The sequence below is a fragment of the Bufo bufo genome, chromosome 1 (genome assembly GCF_905171765.1).
Source record: "Bufo bufo chromosome 1, aBufBuf1.1, whole genome shotgun sequence".
NCBI lineage: Eukaryota > Metazoa > Chordata > Amphibia > Anura > Bufonidae > Bufo > Bufo bufo.
The window spans coordinates 237,425,321-237,443,625 of NC_053389.1; positions in this window are offsets into that span (position 1 = coordinate 237,425,321).

Below are 18,305 nucleotides of genomic sequence, written 5' to 3' on the forward strand. Positions count from 1 at the left end.
GTTTAATCACAGAATCAGACTTCTATCTGCACGGTAGCGTGTGTCTTAGGTTTTTCTGAATGACACTATCAGTACCTTCAATGTAAGATATCCTTTTTGGGATAGATTTCAAGTAGGCCTCAAATACCAGAAACTAGTTATTTTGAGAATGGCAAATTTGGGAATAGTTTTTCAACCCAGAAAAAAAAATTGCTTTTACGGTCACTACAAATAACTTGACCAGCTAAAACAGTACAGATTTGCTTGAATAGAAATGTGAGACCTGTTTTTTTTTGCACTGTGTGACAGGTTAAGGTTTAATCTCAGAATCAGACTTCTATCTGCACGGTAGCGTGTATCTTAGGTTTTTCTGAATGACACTATCAGTACCTTCAATGTAAGATATCCTTTTTGGGATAGATTTCAAGTAGGCCTCAAATACCAGAAACTAGTTATTTTGAGAATGGCAAATTTGGGAATAGTTTTTCAACCCAGAAAAAAAAAAGTGCTTTTACGGTCACTACAAATAACTTGACCAGCTAAAACAGTACAGATTTGCTTGAATAGAAATGTGAGACCTGTTTTTTTTTGCACTGTGTGACAGGTTAAGGTTTAATCTCAGAATCAGACTTCTATCTGCACGGTAGCGTGTGTCTTAGGTTTTTCTGAATGACACTATCAGTACCTTCAATGTAAGATATCCTTTTTGGGATAGATTTCAAGTAGGCCTCATATACCAGAAACTAGTTATTTTGAGAATGGCAAATTTGGGAATAGTTTTTCAACCCAGAACAAAAAGTGTGCTTTTACGGTCACTACAAATAACTTGACCAGCTAAAACAGTACAGATTTGGTTGAATAGAAATGTCAGGTCTATTTTTTAGGCGCTGGGTGACAGGCTCAACTTGCCCCTGATGTAGTATATGGCCAAAAAATAACCACACTGTTGATGGTTAAATGCACTTGGGTGACAGAGGCTCAGCCTGCACCAGATGTAGTATATGGCCAAAAAATAATCAGACTGTTGATGGTTAAATGCACTTCGGTGACACAGGCTCAGCCTGCAGCTGATGTAGTATATGGCCAAAAAATAACCAGACTGTTGATGGTTAAATGCACTTCGGTGACACAGGCTCAGCCTGCAGCTGATGTAGGATATAGCACAAAATAACCACACTATTGATGGTTAAATACACTTGGTGATAGCTTGTGCTGGCGCACCACAAGTCACAAAATGGCCGCCGATCACCCCAGAAAAAAAGTGATCTAAAAACGCTCTGGGCAGCCTAAAAAAAGTGAGCAAGTCAATATTAGCACTTCAATGATCCACAGCTGCAGATCGATCACAGAATGATGTCTTTTGGAAGCGTTAATCACTGACTAATCTCGCCCTAACGTCGCAGCTGCAACCTCTCCCTATGCTTCAATCAGCAGAGTGACGTGCAGCGCAACGTGACCCAAGCTTATATAGAGGCTGGGTCACATGCTGCACTGGCCAATCACAGCCATGCCAATAGTAGGCAAGGCTGTGATGGCCTCTTGGGGCAAGTAGTATGACGCTTGTTGATTGGCTGCTTTGCAGCCTTTCAAAAAGCGCCAAGAAAGCGCCGAACACCGAACCCGAACACGGACTTTTACGAAAATGTTCGGGTTCGGGTCCGTGTCACGGACACCCCAAAATTCGGTACGAACCCGAACTATACAGTTCGGGTTCGCTCATCCCTAGTAAGGACTTCGTTTCAGTTTAGTCCATCTAAGCTGGAATGGTTCATACCAGCTTAGCTCCCCCTCTGTGGATGTGTGGACTATTCCCACAGCCTACACCCTGGGTGGAGAAGGAAGTTAGTGAGGAGTGTAGCCCACCCCCTGCTAGGGGTAGGATGTGTGTGTTAGGAGCTCCCCGATATAGGGAACAAAGCCAGGATCTTGTCTCGGCTGAGACATTGATCAAATCCCCAGCCTGAGCCCTGCAGCCTCAGCTAGCTGAAGCAAGCAGACAACCTCCAGTTTCAGGAAGAAAGCATTCCCTGAGATTATAACTGTGAGTAAAGTCCAGAGACCCAGTAGAAGCCATATTCCTCCTCAGCTAGTCAGTCCCCAGAAAGCAGAAGACATTAAGAAGTGCAGAAGCCAAATTCCTGCCACAGTTTTAGAGCTACTAAGCAGACGTACTTTCCAGTAAGCTCCAGGTTTATAGAGCAGAAGATTCATTCCTGACAACCATTGCCAAAGCCTGCTAGGACCTAAGACCAAAGCTGTACCTTGCTTGGATGAAAGTTACCCTCCGTAAAGACAAGTTTGAACTTCACCAAAGGTCTGGACATCAATCTTTCCTGCAAAATCCCTCTATTACTCCTACTATCACTACACAATTTATTGCAAGTGAGCCAGGAGCCAGGAGTTCAGCCGTACCCAGGTAGGAGACACCGTTGACACCATTATCCTCACCACACAGAGACATTATAGGCCAGCGGTCAGCAACCTTCGGCACTCCAGATGTGTTGAAACTACAACTCCCAGCATGCTCCATTCACTTCTATGGGAGTTCTCAAAATAGCTAAGCAAGTATGCATGCTGGGAGTCGTAGTTTCACCACAGCTGGAGTGCCGAAGGTTGCTGATCCCTGTTATAGGCCATTACATCACTCTGGCATTCCTACTCTGGGACGTGCGTTATAACACCTTATAAGGGCCCTGTGATAATACCCTGCGCATGCTGCAATTGGCGTCACGACAAATACTGAATATTTAACCACCCGTTCCTGGCCACTGCACTAACTACTCACTGTCATCAAGGAAGAAGGGGCACTACTTTTTCTGGGAGCCCTCTCTGCCAATCAGCATTGCTGAGGAGTTCAAAATGTCAACAGTTTCCTCCTTTTTGAAATAGGAAGAGTCACAGGAAGACACATGGAGACAGGAACGGTGACAACACTGCAAAAGCTTTGTAATACACTTGGAAGAGCATGTTTCCAGTTGTATCCATGTACACAGATGTTCACATTAGGCTGTTATTTTTATTTTTTAAAGAAGTGATTTCTTTGAGAAAATCGCAACCTCAGCGAAAAACATGAGCGGGAAACCGGTTATAGTTTTCTGTCTGTCACCATGATGCTGATCTCATATAGTCCATTTATGTGCTTCTTCTCTGGAAACACAGTTTTGATACACTTGTCATGGTCTGGTGGTTTGGCGGCAGTATTCCGGTCGTGACATCATATGATATGATGGCGCATCTGTTTTGGCCAACAAGAAATGTTCCAATGTCTGCATCAAATCCTGAGTGGAAAAAGTAATGGTTCCACAATTTTCATGTTGTTTCCTGTTACACCACCACACAGTGTGTGAACATACCTCAACCTTTGTCTGATTTTGTGTAACTAGGTTCTGGACATATAGGATACATTGGTAATGAATGTGTCAGACGCCTGGAGACGTGGCAGGAGGGTACAGTTACTTATAGCTCACAGTCTGTGCAGGAGAAATTTTAAAAAACACGACCCGTTCCTCGCAGATGTCTGACTTGGACGAGAGCCACTGAAAATTTGGATTGCATTTCACTTACCCAAATGATTCCAGTGTCTCGTGAAGAGAGCATTTGGCAAACGCTGCAACAGGAAAATAGGAAATGCGTCTGAAAACATTAATAATATTTGAATACAGCTCCTTGAGCTGATTGTTCTTGAGATGAACTGTGACTTCCACCAAGTCCTCAGCGAGTATCACAGCAGGTGATAGAAAACGTATTAGGGAGCGATGGAGAGATACTTCCCCGTGAACACAGTTCACACAAGACAGACGCGTTTTGCATCCCGGCAGCTGTGATAGAATTAGATTAAGAACTTTTCCTGGACAGTAAGCATTGCCTGGTGTCTTGTAATGCTCCAAGTCATAGCATAGGGGGACAACTACCAATGTGTGTACTGAGCACTCCAGGCAGCATCTAATATATTTGTATGTGGGTCCCAATGTGTTACTTATGGATCGAAACAGAACATGGACGCACAGGTAGAGTTCGACCTAGTTCTCTCGATCTGGTTGTTAAACTGACAGAATCAATAGTTGGCCTTAGTCCAATGCCCCGCCATTCACTGTGTATGTAGTGTCCCACTTATGTGTGTATGGGCCACTCCAAATTGCTAGATGCCCTTTCATGTCATCTTGCACTAATCATTGTCTTTTCCTTGGTCAATGCTGCTAAATTCCTATTACAGGCTGGTGAAATGCATTACACACTACCAACACAAGAGGTCACTATAACACCATTTATATAGGCCAGCCACATGAAGTGAGAGTTAGTTGAGATTAGGAGTGAGGAGTTAGGAGGAGAGGAGACAGACTTGTCTCTGTTCTCCTGGGCTTTGCCCAGGAGGTAAGCTACTTGAACTTTTGAAATCCAGAAGCAGGATTTAGTAATCCTACATTGTAGAGTCAAGGCCAAAGACTACTTGGACTATAGTTTAGACAACCTTTTCAAAGAATGGAGCAGAGAGTTTGCCTGCCATGAGGGAGACCACCCTTGGATTGTATACTATTAGTACCAGAGGATACATATTATTGCAAGACTGAATAGCCAGAGCAAGATCAGGAACTAAGTAAAGTACCATCATCACTCCTGCATAAATTAAGCTGAAACCTACATACATCACCTCACAGAGCCTGCTAATTGGGATTCGCAGCTTTATCATCTTTACCAACTTCATGTAAGACAAAGTGCTGCTATTGAATGCTACTTATTGCAAGATTACAACTTACAAGTAAAGTTCCTGTTTGGTTCAACTTTTGCCTCTCTCATCAAATATCACCAAAGATGATTAAAGCCAATGACAATATAAAACGTTGAGACTAAGCTCACGCATGTGAACGCCATGCAAACAGTTACATATATGCCTATGATATATCAAACTGAAAATACCTATCAAAAAGCTACCACACCACATAAATTATAAATGAATTTATTGATAGCATACATAAAAGATAATCCGTACATAAAGAATGGGTGCAGGGAAAGGCGGCACCCACAAGAGGAAAAAACACACAAGGGCAGCGATTCAACGTGACATCCACATTAGATAAAGAGCAGGTGCATAGTGCCAAATAATCAAACATATAACTACAGAATCAGTTACCCATATGTGCTTCCTCAGGGATGGCGCCAGCCCAGACACGAGTTTCGGCGAACCTTCGTCTGGGGGGATGCCTCTCTCATCATTCTACTCCATCTCCTAATTGCACCTTATGGTGCTGGCATCACGAACACAGAGGCCCAGCCACCAAAGCACCCTAAGCTTACCCATTACCATCAAGGGCACCTCAACTTCCATCTTGCCGGTGTTACCTGCAATAGAGAGTGTCCCGGAGGATTTAGTGCTGTCTTCTCCTCCACTGCAGGCCGGCACAGGGAACAACTGAACTGTGAGTACTACTACCCTCACTCGGCACATCATCACTCTGACTCAGTCACTACACTTCTTTGGCCTGGTCGTTGCATATAGGTCAAGTCTCATTTCTCCTCGGGGGTATTGGGTTGTTATTTATCCAGACATTTTATGTCACTATCATGTGACAGTATGGAGCTTTTTCTCTGGACATTGATACTGTGAGGAATATGGATTCTCATTTATTGGCAGCCCTGATTGTCATTTGATTCACCTTTTGGCATGTACACAGTCAGTGTACATGCAAAATATGTTCTCACCCCACAGCAATCTGCTGTCAGCTAGCAAGGGAGAAAGCCCCAGGGGTCCAGGATTCAAGGAGGCCCCAGGCGGAAAAAGTCACACCTCAACCAGCCAGGTTGGAGTCAAGCTAATCCTGCAGGAAAACCCCCAGCAAGAGGTCTCAGCCCTTGCCCAGGATTAATGATACCTCCCAGACATGTTGGCACCTACATTTCATAAGGAATTATGAATCGCCCGGCCATCGCAGGCGCAAACCGGATACATATTTGTGTCCCGGTGGCCACGATGAACATGCCCATGGTCTTAGTTTGATGGTGGAATGCCAGGGAAGGGAGATATACATATCTCCCCACAGAAACAAAATAACGGTACCATGCTTGGACTCTAGTTGTAGCCAGAACCCGGGCGGATCAATTGGACCTGGAACCACCTCCCTACAACATTCTGGTCTGGAGCTAAAGGGTTTTGTGGGTCCTTGAGCTTCCAGGACCAGCAGGGAGTGGGGGACCACTCCCAGAGGCCGGGAGGGGAGGGACCGGCTACAGGTTAAAAGGCTTGTGCCAGCAAGCGGGAATGTCTTTTCTGAAGGGGGTCACATCGTGCCAATGTGTTTGGAGAGACCGGGAACGAGCTGACATCACTGCCCCCACGTAACTGCAGCCAATGACTATTCCACCCTCATAACCCAAAGGAACTTTCATCTACCCGGTAACTTACTTTTGATCTGCTTAACCCTGTTGTACCTATATCACCTGTATCTGTAACTTCAGACCACTGTATATATTCTCTGTGCATATTGTGTCATCTAGTGTGCCCTTAAGGCGATTAAATATATAATTTAATCTTGTGCTATCTTGTATCTCGATTACCAATCCCCATGTCCGTGTTTCGGCCTAGTTATAAGCTACCGCGTGTTGGTTTCTCACCCTATATAATCCTGTTAGCGGACCGGGCTTATATCAAACGAGAAGCTGGTGGCAGATTTCCCAGGCTGAGAAGGCGCTGTTTCGCTGCGGCAGTGAAAAGGCTCTCTCAGCTTGTTGCCTCGCTGTGCCCGCGTGGACAGGAGGTGTCTGTGTAAACTGTACCAAGCTGACCTTACATGCTCCTCTGGAGGGTGTAACGTTACGCTTTTGGTAACCCGTGACCATACAGCGTCTCGTGAGCTCGACGTAGGTGACGTCAAGCGGGCACGAGACGTGGTATTTGTCACAGATTCTATTTATACTATGATACTTTTTATGTGAGTATTGTGCCGTAATTTATCTGGACAGTATACTGCTACAGATGGATATGAATAGATTGGAGGCTTGGGCTGAGAAGTGGCAGATGAGGTTTAACACTGACAAATGTAAGGTTATGCACATGGGAAGGAATAAAGCAAGTCACCAGTACATACTAAATGTTAAAACACAGGATAACACTGACACAGAAAAGGAATTAGGAATTTTAGTGAACAGAAAACTAAGCTGTAGAAACTAGCGTCAGGCAGGTGCTGCCAAGGCCAATAAGATAATGGGTTGCATCAAAAGGGGCATAGATACCCGTGATGAGAACATAGTCCTGCCACTTTACAAATCACTAGTCAGATGACACATGGAGTGCTGTGTACAGTTCTGGGCTCTTGTGTACAAGGCAGACATAGCAGAGCTGGAGAGGTTTCAGGGGTGGGCAACTAAGGTAATAACTGGAATGGGTGGACTACAGTACCCAGAAAGATTATCAAAATTAGGGTTATTCACTTTAGAAAAAAGACAACTAAGGGGAGACTAATTACTATGTATAAATATATCAGAGCTCTCTCCCATCATCTATTTATCCCCAGGACTGTGACTGTGAGAGGGGACATCCTCTGCGTCTAGAGGAAAGAAGATTTGTACACAAACATAGAAGAGGATTCTTTACGGTAAGAGCGGTGAGACTATGGGACTCTCTGCCTGAGGAGGTGGTGATGGTGAGTACAAAAAAGGAATTCAAGAGGGGCCTGGATGTATTTCTGGAGTGTAATAATATTACAGGATATAGCTACTAGAGAGGGGTCATTGATCCAGGGAGTTATTCTGATTGCCTGATTGGAGTCAGGAAGGAATTCTTTCACCTAAGGCCCCTTTCACACGGGCGTTGCGGGAAAAGATGCAGGTGTGTTGCGGGAACATGCGCGATTGTAATGCGTTTTGCACTCGCGTGAGAAAAATCGCGCATGTTTGGTACCCAAACCTGAACTTCTTCACAGAAGTTCGGGCTTGGGATCGGTGTTCTGTAGATTGTATTATTTTCCCTTATAACATAGTTATAAGGGAAAATAATAGCATTCTTAATACAGAATGCATAGTACAATAGGGCTGGAGGGGTTAAATTTTTTTTTTTTTTAATTAAACTCGCCTTAATCCACTTGCTCGTGCAGCCCGGCATCTCTTCTGTCTTCTTTTTTGCTGTGTGCAGGAAAAGGACCTGTGGTGACGTCACTCCGGTCATCACATGATTCATCACCATGGTAAAAGATCATGTGATGACCGGAGTGACGTCACCACAGGTCCTTTTCCTGCACACAGCAAAAAACAAGACAGAAGAGAAGCCGGGCTGCGCGAGCAAGTGGATTAAGGTGAGTTTAATTTTTTTTATTTTTTTTTTAACCCCTCCAGCCGTTTTTTACTATGCATTTTGTATTCAGAATGCTATTATTTTCCCTTATAATCATGATCGGGTCCCCATCCCGATCGTCACCTAGCAACAATGCGTGAAAATCACACGGCATCCGCACTTGCTTGCAGATGCTTGCGATTTTCACACAACCCCATTCATTTCTATGGGGCCTGCGTTACGTGAAAAACGCACAAAGAGGAGCATGCTGCGATTGGAAATCACCGCTCGTGTGCACAGCCCCATAGAAATGAATGGGTCAGGATTCAGTGCGGGTGCAATGCGTTCAACTCACGCATCGCATCCACGTGGAATACTCGCCAGTGTAAAAGGGGCCTAAGGCTACTTTCACACTAGCGTTTTGGTTTCTGTTTGTGAGATCCGTTCAGGGCTCTCACATGCGGTCCAAATCAGTTTTGCCCTTGATGCATTCTGAATGGATAAGGATTTGCCTCCGTTTTGCCTCCATTCCGCTTTGGAGGCGGACACCAAAACGATGCTTTCAGCATTTTGGTGTCCGTCTGACGAAACTGAGCCAAACGGATCCGTCCTGACACACAATGTAAGTCAATGGGGATGGATCGTCCGCCACATGAATGGTATATTCGAGAAGCAACCTGTAAGACCTGATTCCATGGTGAAGGTCTGACTACACGTGCCAAACAGTTTTGCCAGTGTGCGAATTTAGGACGAATTTTGCTCGTATATTATTGGTCTACATATCCAGAGGACCACAGTACAAAGCAAATTTGTCGACTTATCAAGTGAGACGGTAAGACCGTTCGATTTATATCCGGCTATATTTAAAAACTTTCGCTGCTAATATTCCAGTGGGACGCCGCTGGTTAATGCAATTAGCGGGACGCCGCTTCGCTCTGTTCACTGATTGCACATTGGGACATTAGAGCTTTTGTATACCACTGCCAACACATCGAATTGGACGCGATTATTAGTCAGTGGTTTATCGCTACCAATAGAATCAAGACTTTTTCCCATACGAATAGTTTACGAACATTTATACGATTTGATTCCATTCATGTTTAGAAGTTGAATCGATCATTCCATTTTATTCCTCGAATTTTTGATATTTTAGATTATTGTATCCCATTTGTTTTATGACCTATTATAGTTACTGCATGTTGGGGACTATGGGTATGTTTTTTAGCCATTTGTGAAATTATTTACCGCCATTGTGTTATTGCCACCTATTATACCTATTGATATTATATGCAAATAAAATTTCAAGTGGTTCAGATATCCTGAGAGTGCCCAGTTATCTTTGTTTACTCGATTTGTCGACAAGTACCCAGAAACAAAACCACCATCCAAACGTATTCAGAGTCTGGTTCGGAAATGGCATAAAACTGGCTCTGCTACAAACATGAAGAAACCGAGGCCTCCGTCGATCAGGACGGCTAAAGTTGTGCATGAAGTTGAGCAGTGGATTGCAAGTAGCCCCCAAAGCTCAACTGGAAGACTGTCTCAGCAAGTTGGTATATGACGGAGGACATGTTAGTGAGTGCTGAAGTCTCTTAACTTGAATAACGTGTGTGCAGGAACTGAAAGAGTCTGACAAAGCGAAACGTGGAAATTACTGGACTTAGTGCTGACTATGATTGCTGACAGACATCTGGGCCCATTGCTGTACTTCATGATGGACGAAGCTTGGTTTTATTTATCAGGTCACGTAGATTCCCAGAATATGAGATACTGATCGGCTGAAATCCCCATATGACTTACAAAACTCCACTTCACGACCAGTAAATTGGCATTTGGTGTTCAGTGTCAGGAAGACGAATAGTGGGCCCAATTTTCTTCAAATCACCTGTGAATACCGTAATTTACCTGGACATCTTTGAACAGTTTTACAACCAACTAATACCAGAAGAAGAATGTCCTGCTTTTTCCAACAAAATGGGGCAACATGCCGCACCGCACAGAACTCACTGGCACGGGGTCATGAACTGTTTACGGAGGAGCGTACTGTGAGCGAGGGGTTATGGCCACCACGCTCCCCAGTCTTGTCCACGTGAGATTTTTATCTGTGGGGAAATATAAAACAGAAAGTGTCCGCTAACAATCCATATCATCGGGGTGAACTCATGGAGAACATCGCAAACAACATCCGCAGCATCACAAGCAGTATCAGCCAACGTAATCCGACCTGTCCAAAGGAGCAGAGACCTGAACGAGGACCACTGTCAGCATCTTCTGTGTCTTGTGGGTCATTAAAAAACAATCAACCTGCTCGTTCATCTTGTCTTACTATTGCTGGAGGCGGGCAACTTTTTCATTGGCCACCCTGATGTTTTGATCCGCACGACAGGGAGATGCAGTGGCGGCCGTGCGGGGATCAGGAGCAACGCAGGTGCCAGGGAGTGGGGTAAGTATAATTTATATTAGGGGGCCGGGCATTGGGGGGAATGTTTTATAGTTGAGTTAGCCCTTTTAATGGTAACACTTCTTTAATTTAAAAAATAAATAAATACAAATAGCGGAACAGAATCATGTATGGAGCCCAACTTCTAACCTGTACTGGGCATAACAAATAAAATATGTCCAAATCCAAAAACATCTGCACCTAATCTTTTTTAAGTATGAGAAAATTCGACTTCGGCTCATTCATTATCCCGGATTGATTTGGCTTTTACGAATCAGCCCGGGATTCCATGGGTTCAGGCGGCTGAATACCTGCCGAAAGGAATCTCAGATCATGCTCCCCTACAGATCACACCTTCTCTACCAGTTAGTGTCAATAGATCCGCTTGGCGACTAAACCCAGTGTGGCTGGAGGTCATCCCGGTTAGAGTAGCATGCCTGGAAGCAATTTCAACATACTGGGAAATTAATGAGGGATCCTCTACTCCTCTTGTGGAGTGGGATACCTGTAAAGCAGTCCTGAGAGGGACTTTGATAGCTGCAATTGCGGCGCACAGGGTGGAATTGCTTTCCACGCCAGTGAAATTGGAGGGAACAATGACCCAGACTGAACAGGCATATCTTGTTGACCCCAGTCCGGAGCACTATGCGCTCTGGCTGGTGGCTCAAAGGCAATATGCGCTATACTTGACTGAATTCACTAAGAAGCGCCTACTAGCTCAAAAACAAACCATTTTCTCAGATGGAGACAAGAGTGGTAAAGCGCTGGCGTACCTAGCTAGACCCCGGAAACAGTAGTGGCAGCCATTAGGAATGAGAGGGGAGATATATTTACCACGACGGTTGAGGTTTGCCAACAATTCGCCACTTACTATTCGGCACTCTACATGTCCAAAATTAATAGAACCACAGAGGAAATCTCACGATTCCTAGAGGCTGTCCCTATGAAAAGGCTTGCACAGGTGGATAAACAAGTGCTAGAAGACCCTATTACCCCTCTAGAAATCCAAACTGCCATTAAGTCAATGGCAAAGGGTAAGACTCCTGGTCCGGACGGCTTCCCGGTTGAGTGGTATATGTTTCAGGTTGAGGAAGTGAGTAAAAGACTCTGTAACCTCTATCAACAAGCACTAGAATGCAGATCCCTGCCAGTCTACTTTTCCGAAAGCCACCATAGTGGTCATACACAAGGCTGGGAAGCCTCCGGATCAGTGTAGCTCATATAGACCCATTTCACTAAATAATTCAGATGCCAAAATATTGGCGAAAGTGTTGGCCAACCGATTGTCATTAGTCATCTTGGGGATGGTGGGGATGGATCAATCGGGTTTTATGCCAGGGAAGGCGACAGATATTAAATTGAGACGTCTTTTCACTAATCTCCAGGTGACGCATGATAATGCAGGAAATAGGGCAAATGCCTCCCTCGATAATGAGCAGGCATTCGATTCGGTGGAGTGGGGGTTTATGTGGGTGGTGCTGGAGAGATTGGGAGTCCCCCAATCCTTCCTCCAATGGCAGCACATGTTATATGCGCGTCCGACGGCCAGAGTCCGGGTCAATGGACACCTATCCAGACCATTTACGCTGTGGAGAGGCACCAGACAGGGGTGTCCATTGTCACTCCTCCTGTTTGCAGTGGTGATTGAACCTCTCTCGATCACTATTGGAAACAGCCCTGAGATACGGGGGTGGGAGATTGAGGGTATCTCTGAAAGAATCTCGCTATACGCAGACGACATGTTGATTTATTTGGGAGATGTGGGCCCCTCACTGGAAGCCCTTCTGCAGATGGTTGACTCCTATGGATCGTATTCAGGACTTAGGGTCAACTGGTCGAAATCAGCACTGTATATAGTAGATGACATCCCCCACGCAAACATGTCAACTAAGTCCTCACTGCAGATAGTGGACAAATTCACCTACCTGGGGATTGTGATACATAAAGATGTCACCCTATTTAATGTACTAAATGTGCAGCCTGTAATACAGTATATTACGCAGAAGTTGAAAGCCTGGGAGTCGTTACCACTTTCTCTGACTGGAAGGATTAATGTTTATAAGATGGTGCTCCTACCCAAGCTGCTGTACTTATATAGAGCAGCTCCACTTATATTGCCTAAGTCTCACTTCCAAAACCTGGAGCGTCTAATATCACCTTCCTATGGAATAAGTTGGTACACCGTATAGCTAGGGATACCTTACGAGCCCCATATGAAAGAGGGGGGCTAGCGCTGCCTGATATGTACCTTTATTATATTACGATCCAACTAAATTATGCAGCTTGGTGGATTAGGGCGGATTCCCATAATCCAGCGGGGGTGTTGGAGGCAGCCCTGATAGGCTCTTATGAGGCCATGACGAATCTGGTATATCGGGCAGGGAAGTTTCAGGTGAAGCATCTCACTACACTCATGACAGGGGTGATTAAGGCCTGGAATGTCTTTGGGGTAGGAAAGAGGGGAGCCGAGCAAAGCACTGTCAAGTCTCCGGTGACGCCTCTGTGGGGCAATCCTGAGCTAATGGAGCTGTCTAGTCTGTCTGACTTTGTGTTCTGGCCTAGGGTAGGTATCAAATACCTTACTCAACTTTACGACGAGGAAGTTTTTAAAACGTTCTCGGCTCTACAGGCTGAATATAGACTATCGCGGACTTCCTTTTTTTTAGATATTTGCAGCTGCGACATGCTTGTGAAGCACAATTTGGGAGTGGTCCCCTGAAGATAGAATATAGTGCTGTAGAAAAAATAGCCAGAAGGGCGACCCATTACAAAATGGTCTCGTCCTTCTATGGATTCCTTACCTCATCCAGGCCTTCGCCGTTAGCGAAGGCTTTCCTCAGGTGGCGGGTGGACATACCTACACTAGAGACCTTGCATGAGAAGGAGCTGACTTCCTCATGGAGAAAGTCAGTGATTGGTGCACGAGATCAGCTGATCCAGATTAAATGGCTACACAGAGTATATCTCACCCCTGTGCTCCTTGTGCGTATGCGCAGACTAGATTCAGATGTTTGTACACGGTGCGGGGGGGGGGGGGGGGGGGAGGGGGACTTTATTCCATATGATTTGGGAATGCTCTGTTATTCAAGATTTCTGGAGGGCAGTGCATAGGTACCTCAATGCTAGGTTGGGACTCCCAGGAGTGGTCGCACCAGAAGTTAGTCTGTTGGGTTTGGTTAATGATATCCTTCCGACCAAATACGATAGAATTTTCTAAAGGCTATTGTTTTTCTATGCAAGGAAGTCGATGCTGCTCAACTGGAAGCCTCCCAAAACGCTGAGTGTTTTACATTGGATTCAAATTGTTAGCAAGGCCCTACCTATGTATAAATTGACGTATGAAGCTAGAGGGGTTCCGGAGAAATTCCAGAAAATTTGGGGAAATTGGTTAGGTGCAAATTCAGTGTCGGAAAATTGACCACGTTAGCTAGGAATGGTCAGAGTCACTGCCCGAGTGAATGTGTGTGTGTGAGTGGTGTTTGATTGTAGACACAAGTGGAGGGAATACCACCAACGGTCTTGTTAATCTAACGAGTGAGCGATGATTCTGGTAGGTATCCTAATTGTAATGGCTGATAACATTTCTCCTATTATGGTGGAATCTTCTTGTGTCTATGTTGTGTTGTATTTTTGACTTTTAAAAATTGGAAAATAAAGCCTTTTTTTAAAAAAAAGAGAAAATGACTGTTTTAGGTTGTTATAGATTGTGGTTGTCTAAAGTGTCTATATCATTTGCAGTCCATCCGGTTCTGCGCTGTGGGGGGTCCCTCTACTGTCAGTTCTCTTACTGTTTGCGCTAAATACAGGTTCTTGATGTTAATTGCTTGTTAAGAGTCGTCCTTTCCTTACAATGGGCATCATTCACTAACATAAATGGTTTGACCTCATGGGTCAGGCTGGGGTTATGCTGCAAGGCCACGTAATGCGTCTGTCTGATTGCTGGAAGAATATGCACTTTGCACCTGGTGGAATCACTTCCACATTTCTGAATGTGAAATAAAGTTATGACTTCAATCAGAAGGTCTCAATACTGAACATATAATCATGGCTGCGCAGTATGAATGGAAGCAATCCTTTGTTATACATGTATCATGATCATTAATAGATCACATAGTCCCACAGATATACAGTATAAGACACTAGTGTTGAGCACGAATATTCAAATAGCGAATTTTTATTGCAAATATCGCCACTTCGAGAATTCGCAAATATTTAGAATATAGTGCTATATATTCGTTATATCGAATATTCAGCATTTTTTTCCATCTGAACACGATTCCTCTCTGCTTCTTGCTTGTGGGCCAATGAGAAGGAAGCAAAGTCAAGTTCACAACAATACTTAGTGCACCAATCAGTAATCTGTAATCAGACCTGCTAAAATGTGAAGTTGCACGTAGTGCGAAAAAATATTCTAATCACTGCCGATTAGCACAATCGCGAATATATTGGAGCACTTGACTCTATCTGCATATTAAGCTATTCTAATGTTCTGCCGTGCCAACCATTTTCTCCAGTCTCAGGAGAAACTCATGAAACTTCTAGCAGCTTGAAAAATGTAGCCAAAGTGACCCACGCCTGTATATCGCGTTACGAATTCGCATTGCACGATTTTTACATTGCCGATTTTTCGCATTCAATAAAATAATCTCGAATGCTCAAAATTCGCAAATATATGATGAATATTCTACAAAATATTTGTGAAATATCACGAATTTGAATGTAGCCCCTGCTGCTCATCACTATAAGACACTATGTAGGGCATAGTACAGAGACATGGGGCTCAGGTTAGTCTTATGCCCTTCTACTGTAGGTTTGGGCCCCAGGTTCTATACAATCACATCAAGGTATGTAAATCGTGAAGGAGGACCAGACAGAAGTTGTCCCTACTTTACTCTCTGACAAAATATTGGGATCTGCTTGTCTAATGATGGGCAAGAGTTATGAAATGAACCAGAGTCAGAAAGGGATATTGGACATTGTGATTTTCATAGTGCCCTCTCTGCACTGTTCATGTCCTGGCTGCAATGCATTTGAAATGGATACTTGTCCATGCTACCAGAATCTGCTCCTGCCCTGACTCCATGAACTTTCCCCTTTGAGATCTGGCAGAGTGTTCATGAAATGCTCTGCCCGATGATAGAGGAGACTGTATGTATCCTCTCCTTACACTGTTCCGCCTCCTATTTCTGCCAGGACAACACTGGAGCCTGTAGGGGTGAGTAATCTACTGGAACCCAGATATGCAAAATTTATTTCTAGACCACCATGGATTTTAAAGTCAACCCCTTCTTTATCCCAAACCACCAGGGATTTTGACATTAACCGCTTCATTACCCTAGATGCCCAGGATTGCAGACATGAACTCCTTTCCTGTGCTAGACACCAGGGATGTTATCATAAACCCATTAAAGGCGGTCCCGGGTTCAGGGCCGATGTTGGGTATATGCTGCTCTTTATTTCTAGCCTACCTATGAGTAGAGCATTTCCATGCTCCGATGCTCCTCCTTGTTACGCTGCAATCTCTAGCGCTGCCGGAGACTGTTTTGGAGGTGGGTATTATGCAAAGTAGCCCCTGGCTGCAGTAGAGAACACCCATCTGTGCTGGTGATGTCACCGCTTGGCGAAAGTCTTGGCTTACCATAGTGATAAGAAGCTTGGTATGTCACCAGCACAATGAAAACAGATCCTTGTGCTACGTAATTCCAGTGTGACGAGTGGAAGCATCAGAGCAAGAAAATAATTGTTGGCTAGAAATAAAGAGCAGCAAATACCCATGATTGGCCCTGAACCTGGAAAACCCCTTTAACTACCCCAGCTAATTATAGCAAATGATTTTTTGATTGCCCAACATATAGGGAAAGTGTCCAGGCCACTAAAGATTATATTACACGTGCAGATGAAGCAGGGGATTGTCGGGAGGGAAGCGTTCCTTCCTGACAATCGCCTGTTCGTTAGCGGAGGAGAACGCTGCATTTGCATGCAGTGATCTCCTCCTCAGTATGGGAAGGAGTGATCATTATACCATCGCTCATTCCCATACTAAATCACTGTTTGCCTGCAGCAGATTGTGGTTAGACAGCACAATCTGCCGCCGGCAAACAAGGATTTTTAAACCTGTTGAAAGTTCGGGATTGCCTGATGAACAAGCGTTTTGCTCGTCCATCGGCGGTAGTATTACACTGCCAGGTTGTTGCTAACGAGCGTTCATACGAATCAGATGATCTGTACAATTATCTGAACGTGTAATGTAAGCTTTACCGGCCCATTCACTAGCTACAAATGCTTAGAGGGAACACTGCTGGAGAGTAAGATATGATGTAAGGGCTCTTTCACACCTGCGTTCTTGTCTTCCGGCATAGAGTTCCGTCGTCGGGGCTCTATGCCGGAAGAATCCTGATCAGGATTATCCTAATGCATTCTGAATGGAGAGAAATCCGTTCAGGATGCATCAGGATGTCTTCAGTTCCGGAACGGAACGTTTTTTGGCCGGAGAAAATACCGCAGCATGCTGCGCTTTTTGCTCCGGCCAAAAATCCGGAACACTTGCCGCAAGGCCGGATCCGGAATTAATGCCCATTGAAAGGCATTGATCCGGATCCGGCCTTAAGCTAAACGTCGTTTCGGCGCATTGCCGGAGCCGACATTTAGCTTTTTCCGAATAGTTACCATGGCTGCCAGGACGCTAAAGTCCTGGCAGCCATGGTAAAGTGTAGTGGGGAGCGGGGGAGCAGTATACTTACCGTCCGTGCGGCTCCCCGGGCGCTCCAGAGTGACGTCAGGGCGCCCCAAGCGCATGGATCATGTGATCACATGGATCACGTCATCCATGCGCATGGGGCGCTCTGACGTCATTCTGGAGCGCCCCGGGAGCTGCACGGACTGTAAGTATACCGCTCCCCCGCTCCTACTATGGCAACCAGGACTTTAATAGCGTCCTGGGTGCCATAGTAACACTGAAAGCATTTGGAAGACGGTTCCGTCTTCAAATGCTTTCAGTACACTTGCGTTTTTCCGGATCCGGAGTGTAATTCCGACAAGTGGAGTACACGCCGGACCCGGACAACGCAAGTGTGAAAGAGGCCTAACTCAAGGAAGAGGGTGGGGTGTTGGGATTTGGGGACGCTCAGAAACAAGTGTATTTTCTCTGTATCAAAAGTCTTTGAAGATTAGCACCAACTTTTATTATTCAATGTAAGGTGACATATACCCCTGAATATAATCGTACCCCTCCTTCCTGTAGTTTATATATATATATCCCTCTGTTATCTGCTTTGTTTATGCCGCTATCTCACCAGTGACCGGGCAGAAGACTGCGGTGCCCGAATTAGCCCAGACCTGTCACCGCACCTTCCTAGAGATGTAAATTGGTAGTTAATGATACAATGGATTTCTGTTCTTTATAAAGCAGAGGTGCAAATGATTAATAACGCTATGGATCGTGTTTCAGGCGTAACTAAAGTCTCCGGAGAACGCCGAGGTGCGACCGAACCACATTCGTCCTTTCATCCATGTTTTTAATTACATTTTATTAATTGATGTTCAGCTTCAGCAGTCTGATTACAATACTCCCACAAACTTCACGCCTTACCCTCCATTGTTGGGAACAAACGCAAAACGGAACTTTTA